Genomic DNA, 21,184 nt, shown 5'->3' with positions numbered 1-21,184 from the left:
AGTTGAACTGAAACAAACCTTGTAGATCCTGGTGATGTTCTTTGCTGCTGCTCACGGCGAAGTAGAGTGGTAACTGCTCTTTGCTGCTGCTCACGGCGAAGTAGAGTGGTAACTGCTTGCCACCAGTTCCAGGTGGTTTGAATCAGGAATCCAGGCAAGTAACTGAGTGTGTACAAAATGGCTAGAGTAATAAACAGGAGGAGGGTGCAGAGCCACCCAGGGAAGAGGATTGATAGTAAGCAGGCCACGGATAGGGCACCAAAGAATGCCATGCTAATATGGAAAAAGCAGTCCGCCATATGATGAGTTTCACGGACTTTCAGTCTCAGTTTGATATCATGTGATAAACAATACATGAGCAAACTTCCGATGGCCAAGAGCATCGTTTTTTGATGGGTTTCGAAAGGTGATTCGGGTTGGTGGTGATACATGATCTGGAGGAAGCTGAGCAAAGTTGCGATAATGAAGGCAAAAATAACCTGCTGGGATGAGACCAAGTTAGGCAATTCTGGAAAATGGTAGCATCTGAGAGTATTAAAGTTTGTGCGCAGATTAATGGTATAGAAATTTGTGTTTGCAGCAGTTGCCATTTGGGAGCTCTCAATTGGCATAGAGAAAAAGGAAGTTTTCTAGGTATAAGATAAGAAAGGAAGAACGCTCCCCTTTTTGCTCACTTGGGGTTCGATCGGGTAGGCCGGAATGTGGTTTTATAGCGGACAAAAAAAGATCAAAAAATGGGTTTGGTGCGATATAGAAAACTTTTTAACTTTGATGCTACAGTCAATAGAGTTTTTGTTCCCTGAATAAAAGGTTGCCGCAACATTTTTTCCGTATTAGTATTAGCATTAGCATTTAGCATTAGGTTGACTCGTATTAGTCAAATCAAAGCATGATAGGTCGTTGATTATATGTATCCCATTCTTCAACCTCATTAGTTTTTTCTAGCCTCGCGCTGATGCGCTTAAGCATGAGGATGCCCAAATCTTACTTATATTAGCTTAGATTAGAAATAAACAAAAAAAAAAAAAAACGCATACAATATTAGCAAGACAATGGTTATAAGCTCGATTAGATATTTACATATAAAATATATTGAGCGATTCAAAACTAAAATTACTAATTAGGAAGTACTAATCTTAAAGCTTATCAATCACCTGATCAAAAGTTTAAGCTTGGAATACTAATTATCAGATCCTGAAGTCTAATCTAGTAAAAATCGCACTAAATAAGCATCAAATTAACTCCTAAATGAGGACATGCAAAAGGGCATTGTGAAGAATATCGCAAAACTCCTAAACTAAGTATACACAATGCAGCATTGAAGTATCAAAAGTGTAAATGATTCTCACTCCTTAAGAGTATGATGTATGTCGTTATCCAGCTCTAATCTAATCTTTTACAATCACCAAACAAGCAAGGGTGGTGACGGTGATGCATGGTATGGTGGTATACATACAATACATATATATCTCTCTGCCTGCTAATCAAAAGATTTCTGTAATTATTTTACATGTTCGTAAAATGGTCTTTTCTGTAGCAGTGGTCACACCAACCCTTGCCGTGTCTTACATAGTTAGTTACATTAGTCCTGATTTTTTGGGGGCCAAAGACTGGACAAACATGTGTCCAAAAAGCACTACTATATCTTCTCTCTCTCTCTTTTTTTTTTTTTTTTTGGTTCCTCTACCGAAACTGTTGGTGCTAAATTGTAAGTATTGTGCGCGTAATTTCTTGCAACATTTTTAATCAATTACAACGTGTAAATGATTCTCACTCCTTCCACTTTATGATGACCAGTACGTAATGTCATTTTTTGTCCTATTCTTAGAGCGTACTGGATTGCAACGTCAATTCTACCAATCATGCTGCGACATCTTGGAAATACATCAAGCATTGTTCCCCAAAAAAAAAAATTTTGCTTTATGAGCAACTTTTTAACGCGTTTTTTTGACCTACCATCTCGTCTAACTCTAATTTTGGCATCTCTAACTCTAAAATTCTGCTAGCCACTTGAATCATCTCGCTCCGTCACCTTCTTCCACGCCCCTCCCCTGCAAAAAAAACCAATGCATTCATCTTTTTTTTTTTTTAGGTTTTTCTCATCCCATGAATGTGGTCATTTATCATTATCCTATGTTTTCATGCAAAGAAGCCGAATAAATTTGACTGGCTGTAGCCCAAGACCTTCTCTTTCTCATTGTAAGCCAAAGACGTTCTCAAGGCACACGAACTCGGTGATTACATGTATCCTATTTTCCTCACATACCATTTTGAAATCCCAAAATTCATCTAATCTTTTGTATTTAAATTAAAATTAAATTTTTTTATTTTTTTTTTTAAGGTTCATCTCATCTCATGAACGTGTTCATTAATCATTATACTATATTCACATTTCTGTAAATCAGGAAATTATCAAAGGTCCCTTCTAGATTCTCAACTTTTTCTACTCACCCTTTTCTTTGACCGATCACATTCCGCATTTTCTTGTTCCTTATTTGAGTCCAATGGTAACTACTAATTTTTTCTATTTAAATTTAAATTTAGATTGTTTATTTTTAAGGTTCATCTCATCTCATGAACGTGTTTGATTTATCATTATACTATATTCACAATCAAAGAAGCGGAATAAATTTTATTGACTGTAGCCAAATATCCACGAATTATACAGGAATTTTTCTATTAAGAGATCATTCATCAGTTAGGATTTGAAAGTGACATTCAGCGGCTAGGGGCGATTTCCTGCTACCATTGGCAGTGTTGAAATCATGAGGTGGTTCCTAGTTCTCATCTACTTAGAACTCAAAAATGTCCCTTCTAGATTCTCATACCAAATCCGGCCCCAATTATTATGTATCTGGTTCTCCAATTTCTTCAATTCTTCACATTTCTGTAAATCAGAAAATTATCAAAGCTCCCTTCTAGAAGGTCAAAGATTCTCTTAAAATAGATTAAGAGGAAGAAATAGCAGCCAGCCAAAAGGTTGGTTGGTCCTTGAAATATTAAGTTTGAACATTTTTAGCAATCTTAAATATTAATTGTATACTTTTAGTCATTCAACTTCTAAAAACCACGGATCAATTTTAACGGTTCGACCTAACAAAATTTATCTCAAAATGACATAGTTTCGATCATCTTCTTCCTCCAACACGTCCAGTCATTGGAACAACTACTTGCTAGCGGTCAACCCCGATGGCCAATGATTAACAACTATACTTGAAAGACAAGATTTAATTTAGATGAAATTGTACGTCTAGACTTTATGTTTTTGTGTAAATTCCAAAATTATGCTCAATTTTCTATGAATCTTGCTAGATTTGAGTAGATTAAAAAATAAGATAGTTTACCACCATTTTACAATGCTTTATAATATCTTTGGAATCACCTATCAAAATATTCCTCGGAATAAGAAAGTTCAAAGAGGCAAGGACTTTGGTACGAAATTATCTAAATTTTCATAACATAACTTTTCACTCTTGTGATTATTTCCATGTCACTTCAAGGCCCATTTTGTGTTAAATTCTCTAATATTTTATTCCATTGAATTCCTTATTTTGATTTATTTGGTCATATTTGCATTGAATAAAAGCCCTTTTTCTAAGGACTATCTCTTTTCCTATTCTAACTTATCATACCTTTGGTTTTTACCTATGGATTGAGTGTGATGCAATTTTTGTTGGCCTTAACAGCCCAAACAAACAGAGGCTGAGAAGAAATATGTGCTTTTAGAAGTTAGAGGACCAAAAAAATAAAAATAATAACTTATGAAAGTATATAAACATAATAGTTTGTGGACCAACAAGATATTTTGTAGGTAATGAGTCCACCATCATTACTAGCAATATAGGTTACCTCATTATTTACAAGGATAGTAGTAGCAGTAGTAACAGGCCAGGCCACTGCTAATGTCTACTCTACTAATTGAATATGTAAAAGCGTCAATGGGCTTAGGTAATCATTTTAGCTACTACAGTGGTTTTAGGCCTGTATGAACAGAAAAAATATATGTGCAGTTTGGATGGTTTTTTCATCATTTCTGTGCACTAGTAAATGGACGAAAAAATATTGCCAACATTTCTTGATCGGATGCTTTTGTTTTTTGGAGAATAAAAGTTTAGATAAGTTCAACTCTCGAGATCACCAGTTCCTTACAAGAATCCTTATAAATTGGAAACTATCAGATTGTAAAGGATTTTCTTGACCCTTTTTGGTCCACTCCTTTACTCACTTAATATTTGTCCTTTAAAAATATCTTATTTAATTCTTTTTTCTTAAGTTTCCATAACTAATAATAGGATAAAAAAAAGGTAAGTCTTTTATACACTGACAATGTATGCACTAGTGGATCTAGATGCATGCCACATATACAAAATTTGATGTTTAAATTCAAATTCAGATAATGTGACATTTATCCAACCCTATCAGTGTAGGAAAGATTAATTAAAAAAAAATTGAATAGACTAACTACGCCAAATATCATAGAAAAATGGAATTTTGTAGGACTTTTCTTTTCTCTCTTATTTAGTATTGTTGAAATTAACTTGCAATCTTCCGCATGTACCCTTAAAAATGAAATTTACTCTTGGATCCATTTGGGTGAGCCGTAGATCCACGAATTGGATCCGAAGCGTTGTTGTTTGGATTGGATCCGCAGCTAGATCCACGTAATGAATTCACGCGCTGATCCTCATTCAAGTCTTTAATGTAACTAAACAAAAAATCTAACAATAAAGAGACTGGGGACGAAGAAAATGCTAATTCAAGTGAAGAGACAGGATTCTCCAAGCTTCATCATCTTCATTGCCATCAAAATATTGAATTGCATCAGGAGTTCTTCAAGTTTTCTCAAGAAAATGTAAAACTAAGCCAAGCTAGAAAAACTAGAGAAAAAGTTGTTCTTGAAGCTAAAACTAAACTAAAGTTATGTCTTCTCCTGATTCTTGTTTTTCTTCTTGTGGAAGAGTCAACAAAAGAAGCTCCTTAAGCCTCAAATACTGATGCAATACATCCCTATACGTGACATCAAGGATAGAGAGTGAACAAGCAAGTCATGCAAATTGCCAAGTTGCAGCTGCAAAGAATCCATGCATGGATTGTATATAAACCGTGTGTGGATTGTCAATCCATGCATGATTTCTTGCTAGAGTTTGTAGTGCCCTGTTTTTGATCATTGAAGGTAACTTGCTGCCTGCAAATTGTAGATAGAAACCGGCTGAATCCTTAGCATTCGGCTGCAGTTTCTCTTCCCCTATTTTTTCTCACTTTCCACTCTTCATCCTTTCGAGTGCTTGAGTTGCTTCGCTTCATTTAGTCATTGTTGTGACTTCTCAATCTTCCTAATATCACTTGGTTAATCCACCATTTCACTCCCGATTGAGGTTGGATCATTTCACCCTATAAGAACACATAACTTTGGTGAGTAAAACGAACAAAATCACGAACTTAACTAATACTAGCTCGATACATAAGTCTTGTCATTCTAATGCTATAATGCCTTCAAAATTCCTCAAAATGACTCAAAAACATATGAAAACAATACCACATTTGTACACAAAATAGACACTTATCAAAAGTCTTGCCTTTATACTTATACTCTATACTTCCTCCTAGTATGCAGCAAAAGATATTTGAACTTGGCCCGGATCCACTGAAGGAAGGAGGTCCTCCTTGAAGGAAGATTATTGTTTCAACCAATATTGCTGAAAGTTCTTTGACCGTAGTTGGTATTATTTATGTTTTGGATCCAAGGTCTTTCCAAGCAAAAAGTTTACAATCCATGAAAGCATTGTGAGTCTTTGTTGGTTCAAAGTTAATTGCAAATCAACGAGCTGGAAGAGCACAACCTAGAAAGTGTTATAGGCTTTATACTGAGAAAGGTATCCAAAATGACCTCCAGGAGGAGACTTATCCAGAAATATTCAGATCAGATCTGGCAAATACTGTTCTTACCTTGACACAACTGGGAATTCATGACTTGGTCGATTTTGGTTTCATGGATCCTCCAACTCCAGACGCATTCTTAAGGGCATTGGAAGAATTGAATTACTTGGGTGCCTTGGACGATGATGGGAACATGGCAGAGTTAGACAAGATCATGACTGAATTCCCCCTGGATTCACGGATGGCTAAGATGCTGATTGTGAGCCCCCATTTCAATTGTTCCAATGAAATTCTATATAGCTACAATCCTTTCAGTACCAAATTGCTTTATTCGTCCCAAAGAGCCAAAAAAAATGCTGATGAAGCCAAAGCTCGATTCAGTCACATTCATGGGGATCATCTCGCTCTTCTGAATGTATACCATGCATACAAGCAGAATGAGGAGGATCCAGAATGGTGTTATGAGAATTTTATCAGCTACAGAGCACTTAAAGCTGCCGATGAATGTAAGAGAGCAACTATCTCAAATCATGGTCAGGTATGGCAAATTATGCAGCCATTACTATTATGTTAGTATCCGAAAAGCCATGTTGGCTGGCTTTTTCATGCTGGTGGTCACCTCGAGTGCAGTGGGGATTACTTGACTGTGAAAGACAATCAAAAGGTTCACTTGGACCCTTCGAATGGCTTATGTATAACGAACGGATGGTAACTGGAAGGAATTTTGTCCGCATGGTAACTGCAATTGACGTACAGTGGTTGATTGAAATTGCACCACATTATTATGATCTCACAAATTTTCCAGATTGTGGGGCAAAGTGTGTTGTGAAGAGATTATACACGAAGCAGGAAGAAGAAGCACAGTAAAAAAAAAAACAAAAAAAGAGGAAAAGAAACTAAGGAAGGAAGGCCATAGGTCTAGTCCTTCTCTCAAAAGAAGGAAACGATCCAGGCCTTTTAAAATACGGCTAAAACTATGTAGCGTAGGAGGCTGAAATTACTTTAACAGAGGCAATTTTGAACTGTGAAGTATAGCATATCTTGTAAAATTTGTGAAGTTATTTGACAAATGAACTCTTCTGAATTTAGAGTAGTGAAGGTAAATCTAATATTCAAGAAATCATCTTTCAATTGTAGGTCACTGGATTTGTTTGAATATTCTGATTCCTGAAAGCATTCATGATATCATACACAGGCTACCACCCAATTATCAAATTGGCTGAAGCATACCACTTAACAACAAGGTAATTAATCTCCCCACTAAAAAGCACACCTTCATTGTCCTGGATAGTTGTAGATCTAGTTTAGCTCAACATTGATTGATATTGTGATTTCAGCATTTGCTATTTCTTTAGTGCTAGAGAAAGGCGGGAACATTCATAGCTTACAAGATGAGCGATTGAATAACTTTACAGGAAATTCATCTTTAGGTTTCTTAAATTTGTTGAGTAAAATCATAAAAAGCCAATACTTAAACAAGAAGTAAAGTTCTGCGCATAGCAGCTCTATGATCTTATTTTACTGTTGATAGAGGATCAATTTTAACCTTCTTGTTTTAGTTCCCTCTGTCAATTTAATTTAGAATTCCATCCTTAGTGGCAGCTGAGAAGCAGTACTTCAAGTTGTAAATCAATGACTGAGCTGTCAAAAGATGTTCTTAACTTGAATGTGTAGGGCATGAAGAATCAGTTCGTGTAGGTTTCACCTTGAATTGGTAATCAAGATAACAAGCCAGATCGAGGTACTGGTAATAATTCCTAGTACATGAAACGGGAGCAGAAGTAGGTGCCATTTTGGCAATGGGGTTTAAACCATACTTAAACCAATAATTCATGTAAAAATTTCAGCAGAAGGTAATTAGAAGGGAACAGTTATCTATGCCAATGACGTAGCTATGTCATGGTGCCATCTACAACTAAAATTTAGGTGCTGTTACTTCAAATTCGCAACGGATCTTCTGTCCCACACCCTGTGCCACTCTCTGTGCCACTCTTTATTATATTGCTATTTCTCCTTCACAAACATCATATTTTAATTCCTTTTTATTTCCTTATGATCCAATAACTATTAATTGAGTAAAAAATAAATACAACAGTTTCAAAAATCTAATATATAATAGAAAATTAAAAAATACAGCAGAAAATTCATAAAAAATCTCATTTTTTATGCATTTTGATTTTTTGAGTTTGTTAAATTTTGTGTATTACTCAATTAATAGTTATTGGATCATAAGGAAATAATAAGGAATTAAAACATGATGTTTGTGAATGACAAATAGCAATATAATAAAAAGTAGGACAGAGAGTGGCACAAAGTGTGGGACAGAAGATCCGTTGCGCTTCAAATTGGTGGATTTTCCTGATATTTTCATTCTGGTCCATCATGAAATCCCCACAGTAATATTCAACCATGTAGCTTAATTTGTTCAATCACATGCACTCGAGAATAAGAAGGTAGGAAAACAAAACTGCCTTAAAATTCTTTGATTTGACTTAATAATGCAATGCAGTTGATTATTGAATTATGAATGAAAGTTTGCTAGTTAACATCGTAACTATATATGAAATCTGCAATGCTAATTTGCCGAGTCATCTCACTAAGTAAAACTTCATCTTCAGTCTAGAGTCGCATTTACTCAATCAACATGTTACGACTCACCAGCATGATCCAGGCAGTCAAAAGAACAAATGAGAATCCATAAGTGCGTTCCAGGGTAAGGCCAATTGAATAGCTAGGCAACACTGGGATGAAATCTTAGAAGCTGAATCAGATTTTCTATTAGTTCTGTAGTCAAGTGAACTATTTGGTTTTGACAGTCAGATCCTTTTGTAAGGAGCTATCGCAATTTGCACCAACCTAATATATACACCAAATCAAGGATATGGGGTTTAAACATTTCTTGCTGCAACTATACATCCTCACCTTCTTGGTTGTGTTGATTAATCTTACGGGAAAAGGGGTTGGATTGAGCTGATTACTGGCCCCAATAGAACATCTTCACAGGCTGCTGACCCTCAACAAAATTTCTTACCCTGAATGTGGTTGCACCTAATGGTATATAGTATCCAGGAAAATCACATTGTATACCGCCCAGCGATCCATTCAATTAGTTGCATCAACACTGTGAAGGATCTCAACATTCAAGAATGCAAATTGCCTGTTTTGTTCATATAGGTCAGCTCTCAAAGGCTGTGATGGATCAACAAGCATCATGCCATGCAAGATTCTAAAAGGTTAACTCTGACACCCCATGTACCACATAGGTTTGGAGAAAGGATATAGATTGGTACATAACATCTTGGTTGGGGCTACTAACAATTTGTCTAATAAGTAATAACTTGGATTGAACTTTTTGATGTAGCAATTTAAAACTCAAAGTCTGGGATGTTATAGTAGTACATTTGATGACTTTAGCATCCGGAATTTTCTGAAGTTCTTACACATGGTCAATTTTCTTTTAACATTTTTGGTTAACATTTGATATGTGGAGATTGGATCAACTTACACAAACAGTTAAGCAATTTACACTTATCAATAACTTATTGTACAAACTCAATTATGCACATCTCCAAGTTGATTTACTACCACCTTCGTAATGACCATATTTGTTGAAAGACCTGAAACTAGTATTAAATTTATCAAACCTATGTAAAGATAGAGAATTTGAAAGGATTATGTTATGACACTTTTTGGATATGATACACATTCTTATTCAATCACTTCAGAATTTGTTATGCATGAAACTCATGGAATATGATGTGGGAAAAATGCACGGGATGTCCTTCGCATTTTGCAGTTCTACTTTATTTATCTATTACATTTAAAACGATGTATTTGCATCCCTCCTAAAAGTGAAATACGCCAATCTGGGTCCAAAATCCAATTCCCATCACTTTTTTCATTGCAATCCATCACCAGATCGACACCTAATGAATTTTAGAGTAAAATGGCAAATCACAGATTTTGACCGATCCATGACTCTAACTTTATACTTGATCCGATATGACTCGAGTGATTAGAAGTTTAGGATAAACTAAAATTAGAAAAAAGTAAAATTAGAGTCATGGGTAGGTCAAAATCCCTGATTCGTCCTTTTCATCCTATAAAATTCGTTACCGCGTTGATTCCATCATGATTTCAAGTTAAAAAGTGAGCAAAATCAGATTTTGGGACAAATCAGTGTGTTTCACTTTTGTGAGGGATATAAATGCATGCCTAATTTAAAAGCAAAGGATAAAATAAAAAGTTAAAACACAAAATATGAGGGTTGTTTTGTGCAGTTTTTTCCATATGAGATAATCCAATTATGAAATCTTAGGTGGTGGATTTTTTTTTTCTTTTTTTGACAAAGTTAGGTAGTGAAGTTTGGCTTGGACTTAGCATGAGTCGATGCTATATATGATAGGCGTAAGTACTGATCTCAAATTCGGAACTACTAGTTTCTTTTCCAATGACGTTTATATGATTATATGTAACCCACATTCCAAAACTATTTTTTGAAGTATTTTATTTTTGGCATGCTTACTAAAAACCCATGTTGGTGGGATTAATGCACCTGAATTATAACTAAACAATCAAGTGAAACAATATTGCACAAATAGTATGATAAAGACTAACATATAGTTAGAATAAAAGATCATTAATTTCTAAAACCTTAACTTTAATCATTAAACCGATGTCTCATCAACATATTCCAAGCTACTTAAAGGCCAGCAAAATGAAGTTACTCGGGAAACCATCAACAAAGTCTCCTTATATACTTTGTCAAATTATGAAGTACAAATTCTTTGCTAGGTTTTTATAATATCGAGAAGTGGAAAACTGAGCATGGACATGCTCTCTTTCCCTAATATAATAGTCTCATGAGATAAATGGACAATTGAGGTTGGCAGATGTTTAACTTAATACTAGACACATTTATTAATGTTTGCCTTTTAATGTTGGCAGATGTTCATTAACACATTAAAATTTCACCTAACTTATTATATATATTCATATACTAATAATTATTATCCTTTCTTATATTTATGCACTTTTTTTAGTTAATGTCACTTTTTAAAAATTCTAATAACTGAAGTACATCCTAATAGGTGTCCATTAGACAGACCATTTTTGGAAAAATGAAATTAAATATGAAGAGTATTTGAATGCAAAAGGAACAACGAATGTTAGTGGATGCACTCACATGATAATTTTTTGTGTAAATTGGATGCACCATCAAGTTGCTCAATTGGGGCAACCGATAGAAAATCCTTATCAATTACAGTAGCAATTAGGAAATCTACAAGAAAGATACAATACTTATTACTTACCATATTGGGATTAAGTCTATCCATAACTGCAAGACAGATATCCTATTTATTAGTTTCCATATTAGCAGTTAGTGAATCCTTGAGTAACTAATATAACCATTCAAGTCAAAAGAATCAAGAGACAATATTTTGGTCCATTTTATCGTCAATGCTAATGGAAGAATTAAAAATCTTCCATTTGTTATTGGTATTGAATATAGCTCGTATATAAGGCCAGATTTAAGCAAATAATTAGCAGTTCAGGGCAAAAAAAAAAAAAAAAAAGATCAAACTGTCAAGATGAGTTATGTGAGGCAAAAAACATTTTATGTGACTTGAATGAAAGTAAATGTTCATCCAAGAAATTGCACCAACTTCAGAATCAAAAAAGAAACAAGAAAAGAACTATTTTGTACTACTGATAAGAGTTTTGAATTTTATTTTTTACGTTCTATTGAGGTCCTGTCACGAACTTCAAGACAAACAATTTTGTACTACTGATAAGAGTTTTACTAGCATTATCTTAAATCGAAAAATTAAGCGTTGCATTTTATTCGTTACATTTCTATTGGAATGGAAGATTTTTGAACCAAAAACTTCCCTAGTTTAACATGGGTGCTCTACACCTCAAAATTTAGTTGATCAAATAGATAACATATTGGTATGGCCGGCTGTTTCCATATTTCTTAATCGATCCCTAATTATTACCCTTTTCAAGCCAAAGAGGAAGTACGACTAGGTTGTTTTTTTCTCTACGCCTCTCACCTCTTCTTCCTCACTCCCTACAACCGGGCCATGGAATTCGTACAAGTCCGATCAAAAGTCAAGGTTGTTGCTATCAAAAGAGAAAAGAAAAAAAAAGGAAAAAAAGTATGGTGGCTGTGATTTTCAAATTTAATTTTGTGGAAGTTTTGTTTACTAAAATAGTAAGCTTGATCGGAAGATTCTTCGTTTTCCACTTATTTTGTACCAATAAGCCTGATCGGACGATTTCTTCCGGTTGACCATATCTTCTTCTCCCTTCTATTCTATTTCGAACTTTAAAATTTACCTCTCAATTTAAGTCCAACAGAAACTACTAATTTTTCGTTTTCGCTTAAAAAAATCAAAAAGTAATTAAAACAGGCAAAAATTCATGGATATTTGATTCAAGTGGACTACTGACTGGTTTGCAGATTTTAACGTGTTGGGCATCGCTTGACTAACTTTTTTCTAGAGGCCTTTTTGCCATCTATTCTAGAATTTCTACTACTTCATCCCTTGCGTCAATAAAAAAAAAAAAAAACCATTGCAGCTGGTTCCTTTCTCGGCCCTTGATGCTTCAAAATCTAATGTACAATCATCTCTATCAGTCCCTGTCACAGATCAAACAAAAAATTTAGAGGTCTTAGATTTCTTCGCTTTTGTGCAACTGGATAAGGTCATGTTCAAGGAATTGTCTCCTCTTAAAAATAAAAAAATAAAAAAAAAGGGCGGTGGGGTGGGGTTCCAATTATGTTAGGGATAGTGGGGTTCCGTGGAGCATTGAATTTTTGATTGCTCATGTTTCATATGCACAGTCAACATAACATGAGTTGTTGATTTGTTGTGTATTTGAGGTTCTTGGATTCAGAATTTTGATCTCTGCCTGGTCAATCTTGGTTTCTTCAATCCAAATTACGTTTGAGATTGGGCGTTGAACAAAATTATTCCTTAGATGTTAACCAAAACCTTCTTATCTAAGTATTAAAAATTGACGATTCTCCACTCATTGTCAATAACTTTCGAGTTAGAAGACAAGATTCATTAAACACTTCTTAAGAATTTGCCAATTTCTTTGACAAAATACGAGGATGAAATAAACCCTTAAGCACACAAGGCCATAGTGCTTGCTGACAGATTTAATGTGAAGACAAGTGGTACTGTTAAGATGAATCCCATAATGGCAACATCCTTAATGACAAGTATTTTCTGAAATTATCCCTTGAAATCCAATCTCTAGAAGCTTTTTTGTCACCTCAAGGTATTATGCTACCATAATGACTTCATCTCTCAGTCACATTGGTTTGCCCTTACATTGACCCTACAATTTTGGGTAATGGCTTTTGATTTAACATGCGTTTCATCTAGCGTTGCAACTAAGATTTCAGAAACCGTTACTACTCAAAATTCTTCTCATAAATTTTGTGGTCTACACTTAATTTTCTCACTATTTTTTTTTTTATATAGTAAAACCGAGAATATTAGAGAAGATTTGAAGTACTGTCAATTCTAATTAGACGGTGATTATCAAGTTATTTGAGTATGAATAAAGGACTAATAGTACATTATTTCTTGTGAAGAATTAAATATTGTGGCATATTCCATTCCATAATAGTATTACAGGCAATTCCAGAAAATAATAGCAGCTGAAAGGATTGAAGATTGTGCAGAATGGAAATTATCTACCTCAAACTCCGCCCACTTGGGACTTGTTATGGCGTGCGGTATTAAAATTGGAATATGGCACGTTCGTACAAATAATCAGTTTGACTAACAGGATTCATTGAATACTCGTTAAGAGGAGTTTCAAATATTTGTCTTTTGAGAAAAGTGTAATTAATTTGAAAAAAAAAACCTAAATAGAGAGAGTGAATTTATTGTGACTGTGTATAAATATAAATAAATTATTTTAAAATAAATGTGCGATAACACCAAACACAAATCAACTACTCTTTCTCATCATAACCAATTGGTCAAGGATGTGATTTGCTTGGTGGGCTTTATGACCACGTCAGGCCAATCGAATTGCTATTTTTTAAATTTTTTATAGAAATATATATTATAGTAATTTCATGTATGTGAGATAAAAAATAATTAAAATATATTTTTACGAACAACGTAAAAACTTTGTATAAAGAAATAGTTTTCCAAACAAGATAGTCAAGATCGGTAAGTTGGTCATAATCTTTTTTTTATACGATAATTAGTCATAATCATTTTTAATTTTTTCTATCATTTGCTAATGATTGAAAACGTGCGTGCGGGTTGCCCACCCGTGCGTGCGGGCAGTGAGCGTGGACAGCAATAAAGTTGGCGCACCCCACCCGATGCATCATGCTGCAGGATGCAAGGGGAATCACGGGATGCTGAAATTTTTTTACCCTTGCGTAAATTTTGATATTCAAATCTTGAATGAAAATAAATTTGACGTTAAAATATTTAAATACATTTGATACCCTTGATGAATTGTTTTAAATTTCAACTAGAAATAGTCATGTTTTGCCATGTGCAAACCGTAAAAAAAAGGAAAAAAATAACAAGCTAACCTGTGCTGGTATATAATTTCTTGGGTTTTCGCCAAGTTGGAAGTATTGAAGTTTTTGTCTTATGTGATTATTATTGACTGGGTTAATTTTTTCTATGAATCTCTGAGAGTTTTTATTCTTCAGATAGTTTCTTTTTTTTTTTCAATCCTATCTTAGTCACAACTAACTACTCGTTTATTATGAATTAATGCATATCTATTGAACTGAATGAACTATTCCATTGTGATTCAAAATATATACAATAACAACACTCACAAAATAAACTATACCGGACACTACTAAATTAAGCCTCGCTCCTAAAAATATCTACTCTAATTTTTTCAGAGCCTCGATCACTCTTGATATATTTGCTCAAACACTCACTTTACCAGTCAAAATTGTCCACGTGAAAATGGACTTTGGCAATTTGCCCATTTTCTCTTGTCAAACATACTACTATGATCAGTAAAGTCTACTGTCTTGACAAGCCAACTGCTTCAGTATTCCATGCATGCAAACATTCTTTTGTCAATGAAGTGAATTCAACAATCACATCTCATTATAAATGATCAAGATAAAGTCAATGCTGCACTTATTATTTTAACAAAATGGAAATTATAAAAACACAAATATTAGATAATATAGAAAAATAGAAATTAATAAATTGATCAAGAATTGTCCAGGAACGGTTGACTTTTTGATGCTTCTAGATCTGTACATATAAAATCTAACATGAGCTGCAAATCATGCAATACGTACGTACATCTTATCTTCTTCTTTTTTTTTTTGGGAACATGCTAAAATTACAAACACGATCTAAATTAGAAACAACACCTACAAGTGATCCTTCACTGTCTCCTGAAAAGTGTACGTTGAAACCCAAAAAAAAAAATATATACATAAATGATAAAATCATATTTGACGTACTGAATCAAATTCAAATGGGGTATATGGCCAGATTTTTTTTTCTTTTTTGTAAACTCCGCTCCTTTTATTGATTTGCAAGAACTCGCAAGAGATGTTTACAACCTATATACAAAGCAAAAATTACAGAGAAATATAACTTAGGCTAAAACAGGATAATATATACACAAGTCAATAGACTACTATGCAGAAGAAATTAAGGGCCCCTGGCAGAGCAAGTTCAGCACAAAGATCTCTGTTGCTTTGAGGCTCAGCAACATTCTTCCACCTAGCAATGAAACTCCTCAAATCTTGCAAGATCAGATTGCAAACAGTCTCCCGTGACAGTAGCTTTCCTTGAAACTGACTCATAGTTCTTTCTCCAAATATGGTAGAATGTAGCAGCAAATTATGGGCAGAATATTATTGTAACTGCTAAATTCCTATACACATAGGAGAGTCAAAATTCTTACTTGGTTGTCTATTTAACCAGATGATCAAATAGGGAGCAAATTTCCTGGTTGCTGCTGACGGCGAAGTAGAAGAGTAACTGCTTGCCACCAGTTCCAGATCGTTCGAATTAAGAATCCAGGCAAGTAACTGAGTGTGTATAAAACGGCTAGGGTAAACAGCAGGAAGCTGAGCCGCTCAGGGAAGAGGATTGATAATAAGCAGGCCACAGATAAGGCACCAAAGAATGCTATGCATATACGGAAAAAGTAGTTGGCCGTGTGATGATTTTCAGAGACTCTGAGTCTCAGCTTGACATCATATGACAAACAATACATGAGCAAACTTCCGATGGCCAAGAAGATTGTTTTTGGATGGGTTTCGAAAGGCGATTCGGGTTTTTGGTGATACATGATCTGGAGGAAGTTGAGCAAAGTTGCTACAATGAAGACAAAAATAAGCTGCTGGGAAGAGACCAAGTCAGGCGATTCTGGAAAATAATAGCATCTGAGAGACCAAATGAGGCAATTCTGGAAAATAGTAACCTGCTGGAGGAAGTTTGTGTTTGCAGCCAGCGCCATTTGCTAGCACTCAAGTCACTAAGAGAAAAGGAAACTTTGTAGCTAAACAAAGATAGAAAGAAAGAAAGAAAGAAGAACGCCCTTTTGGTTTTGGCTCGCTTCGGGTTTTATCGTGAAGCAAAAAGATTAGAAAAAATGAAAATGGTACGCTTGTGGATTTTCGTGGACCACAAATGAGCTTCTAGATGGGGTTCAGTTCAATTACTTTTGTGTGGAATGAGCTCCAATTCCGGTCAAATGACCCCACTTAAATTTTAAAAACATATATATATATATAATACCATAATGCTTGATCAATATCGTGGAATATTTTTCAGTAACACAGAAATCAGTGGGACCATACTGTTAAGTAAATATAATACGAAATACTTGATCCAACGGCAAGTTGAATATTTTGCAGTAACACAGAAATCCAACGGCAAGTTTTTACACAATGTAGCATTGAAGTCTCCTATAAAAAATGTAGGCAAAACAGCAAATTTTACTTGATACTGGTAACAGTGCAATATCTTTCTACCAATCATGCTCCAGACGTCATCCCATAAGAGTGTTGGAAATACATCAAGCCTGGTAAAGCAAAGATTAAGGATTAATTTTTTTTATAAAAAAAAAAAAAGATTAAGGATTAATTGCACTGTTGGGGCGATTTCCTGCTACCAATGGCTGTGTTGAAATCATGAGGTGGTTCCGGGTCTAAATCGTTGCATTGTCTTGAGTTCTCATCTACTTAGAACTCAAAAGGGTCCCTTCTAGATTCTCATACCAAACCTTGCCCAAATTATTAGATATCTGGTTCCCCAGATTTCTTCAATTCTTCGCATTTCTGTAAATCAGAAAATTACCAATACTTGTATTAGTGTAAGAACTTTTGTGTTAATTCATTATCTAATAAGCTATTGTCTCACACATATCATTAATTTTTTTTTGATAAAACGTCATAATTTCATTAAAATTTGCACTAATGACAGAAGTTATATCATCAAATATATACAGATATTAAAGAATAGATCTAAAAAATGGATATTGCAGATCTGAAAAACATATAAAAATTTCACTGGAAAGTTTCAAAAAACATTTTAAAAAAATATGAGATAAACTAATTGTAACTCTACGAGCATCTGTGCATACTTCTAATTGTCAAATTTGTTGATTAATTGTATAGACAATGAACCAACCTCTTTCCATAATTGTTAAAAGCTTTAATAACTATCATACCCAATAACCTTATTAAGAATAATATACTCACTTACATATATAATAGTGCTTTTTTGCTCATGCGTAGTTAGGAAACTCTAGTTTATTTTTGTACTTTTGTGTACTATGGTCTAAGTTTTAATTGTAAGCATTATGTCTGAATTGTTACACCCCTGTTAAGAAAGACAAACAAAAAACAAACGAAATTATGACCCAAAATCTCAAAAATTGAAAATTGTGCATTATGGGCATAAGAAAAGTAAAATAACTATGCAAAATCTACCAATTGTAGCAATTCTCACTCTTTAATTTTGTTAAGAAAATTGTGCTGGATGATTTCTAGCAATCTTATTAATAAAATTTCCTTATTTATACAAAAAATTCAAAGGGTAGTTTCTTAAGAAAAAAAAAAGAGGAGACAAGCATAATGAATGATTAAGTCGTACATGGTGGCATATTTCATTTACATTCAAGTAACGAAGTATATTTTAATTTTGTTTTCACGTAAAACTCATACATTAACCGACCATAAGTAAATTAAGACAAGTGATTTTTGAAGATGAATATGATAATAGCAACATCTTTAATAAATATTTTACTTCAACTCTATCTTTTGCTTGCTTCAATGACTTTGATCCGATTAATTCTATTTGCTAGTAACAAATGCCACAAAGTATACTAATTGTTATGCAGACTAGGCTTCATCGTCAAATTAAAGTGCCTTTTATAGAATTGTAAACAAATTAATCAAGTTTAAGGTATCATATTTGCACAAGAAGCTTCCAAAGGACCGAAGCCTCGCCGGCACAATTTTTATACCTACGACTTTCGGGTCCCCCACGTGAATTGTGGGAGCCCACGTTGACATCTTATGACTTCTCTTGTGTTGCCATCTCACTGGCTCTCAGTCCTTTTTATTCTTAGCTACTAAGCATACTAATAGCTAGTTTGGGAGTTTAAGAAAGAAAAGAAAGTAAGTACTTTTCTTTTATTTGGGAGTTGAAGAAAAATAAAAAGAAAAGATATCCAAATAAGTTACTTTACAAATATGCCCTTTTTATAAGCAAATGTGAAAGTTGATGGAAATTTGGTCGTTTGCTGCTATCTAACGAAAACTATAGAATACTAGGAGGCATAAACTACCATCTCTTTAAGTGTTTTCTTTGTCAAATAAAAATTACCATCTCTTTATGTGTTTTCTTATAGAAAGGATGTCTTTTGATGAGGGTTTTGTAATAGAGGGATTCATTGGAAATTAAAATTTTTTGAATCAGGATTTTAAGGGTAATATTGTCATATATGAAAATTTACTTAAAACTTCGATGTGTTCCTTCCTTTCCTGCCCAACTTTGGGCGAAAAGTTTTCAAAAACATGAAGGGGAGTGAAATCTTTCCAAATTTTTTCTTTTCCTTCTCATTTTTGCTTCCAAACAATGGAAAAAAAGTTTATTATCCTTTCAAAAATTTTCTTTTCTTTTCGTTTCCTCCCTCCCAAACTAGCAATAAAAGAGTCCTATTTTTTTGGGTTTTTATAAAAAAAAATATTATAATGATGTTAGCATGATGTAAGCGGAATGACGAACATATATAGGAGCAATGGTGGTTGAACATGTCAAACATGTACGGCAAGTTTCCTTGCTATGCTTTTTTTTTAAGGAAAGCTATGGTTCTACTTTTACCTGTGCAAATAAATTTAAGTTACTTGTTCATAAAATTGTAGATATCATTACTGAAGAGGTGAAAAATGACTAAAATTTTCTGGCGTATAGACTTGCTTTTGAGCTATATAATCAAATTCTTGGTGCTGTTAGATAATTCATTGGATAGTTTTATAATTTCAACTCACCCACCCGTTTGGGCGGAAGCAACCCGTCAAGAGTCAGGCTAATGCCAAAATCTCCTCTAATCACCGGTGTTTTTAAAACTGGACGGCTTACCTCACTGGTTCCATTTTAGTCACAAAACACCAATGATATCATACGTACAAGACAACAGCTTATTAGATGACGAATTTAGTACAAAAGCTCCGACACCAATACAAGTATTCGTAATTTTCTGATTCACTGAAATGCGAAAAATTGAAGAAATCAGAGAACCGGATACAATAAATTAGGATGGATTTGGTATGAGAATCTAGAAGGGATTGTTTTGAGTTCTAACTTCCAAAAATCGGAGAACAATATATAATAAATGTAAATTACTTATAACCCTCTGTAATTTTATATACTGCTGGATGACCCCCTAAAATTTCAAAATAGCCACATAACCTTCTTATGCTTTTATGTAAAGTGAAAAATAGGCGGAATGCATAATTAGTTATAGCGTCTATACCAAATGCGCTCAAAAAGTGTATGATAAAATTTTAATTTTCATGTAACCTCCTTATGATTTGTATAAATATTCACTTTTATTCTTCTATGATTTTTACATTTATTCACGTAATCTCCCTATACTTTTATACAAGGTAATTAAGCCATCGATTAATTTAACATTTTAATAAGAGCACTATTGATATTTCAATTGGCAATGTTCTATAAGCAATTTTCCGTCAAATTTTCACTTTATTTTGAAATGTTAAGAAGGTCACGTGACAATATATAAAATCACAGGGTTGTTATATGTAATTTACCCATATAATAATTTGGGCTGGATTTGGTATGAGAATCTCTAGAAGGGATTTTTTCTGAGTTGCAAGTGGCAGAGAACTCGAGACAATGCAATCAGTTTGACTTGGAACCACCTCATGATTTCATCACGGCCATTGGTAGCAGAAAATCGCCTCATGTCTAGTCTTTTAATAAAAAAAATTGCTATACAATTCTTGGATTAATCCTGGCAGACGCAACAAATTAACCAAAAATTGGTCATTAATTTGACTAGTTGAGATAGAAAGGTGATGGACGGAAGCAATGGCACTCAACTAACTATCAATTTTTTGTTTCTTTGGGTTAACTAGATGTGGTAAATACAAAATACAACGATAAAGAGAAGGTATTTGGCTACAATCAATCAAATTTATTCCGCTTCATTGCTTGCAAATATTAGTATAATGATAAATGAACACATTCATGAGATGGGATGAACCTTAAAATAAAAAGGGCCAGACAAAAGTTAGCCTTGAATGTGTGCATCAAGTGATAAATATTATTCTCCATTATTCCCAGTTTCACACCTGTTATTTCAGCTTTTTGCTCTTCTAGATAGAGTAGATAGATCAGATATGATGATGTGATATATGATATTAATAAAGGAAACACTAGCGGTGGCCTGGCATGTTACTACTTACTAGTTACAACTCTCCTTGCAATATATTGCATCCATAAATAAAGTAATTAATCTTTTATATACTGATAATATATATACTGTCAGCATTGAATGAATGATAATTATGCAAAATTTAATTTTAAATTTTAATTTTTGCATTTATATCATGGATCCAATGGTGATAAGATATACACAGTCAGTATATATGATATTTACTCTAAATAAATTTAGAGAGGTATATTGACTAGTAATGATGGGCTAATCAAGGCAAAATATTTTGTTGGCCCACAAATTAATTTGTGTGTATACTTTCAACAATTATTATTTGTATATTTTTAATCCTTCAATTTTTAAAAGC

The 21,184-nt window shown here is 33.9% G+C and overlaps 1 pseudogene; it reads left to right on the top strand.

The window, feature by feature from the left end:
* Positions 1-3,938: 3,938 nt before the first annotated feature.
* Positions 3,939-6,744, top strand: LOC113771445 (annotated as a pseudogene).
* Positions 6,745-21,184: the final 14,440 nt, after the last annotated feature.

The sequence above is a fragment of the Coffea eugenioides genome, chromosome 5 (assembly GCF_003713205.1).
Source record: "Coffea eugenioides isolate CCC68of chromosome 5, Ceug_1.0, whole genome shotgun sequence".
NCBI lineage: Eukaryota > Viridiplantae > Streptophyta > Magnoliopsida > Gentianales > Rubiaceae > Coffea > Coffea eugenioides.
The sequence above is the reverse complement of the archived record's forward strand: the minus strand, read 5'-3'. Positions and strand labels throughout refer to the sequence as shown.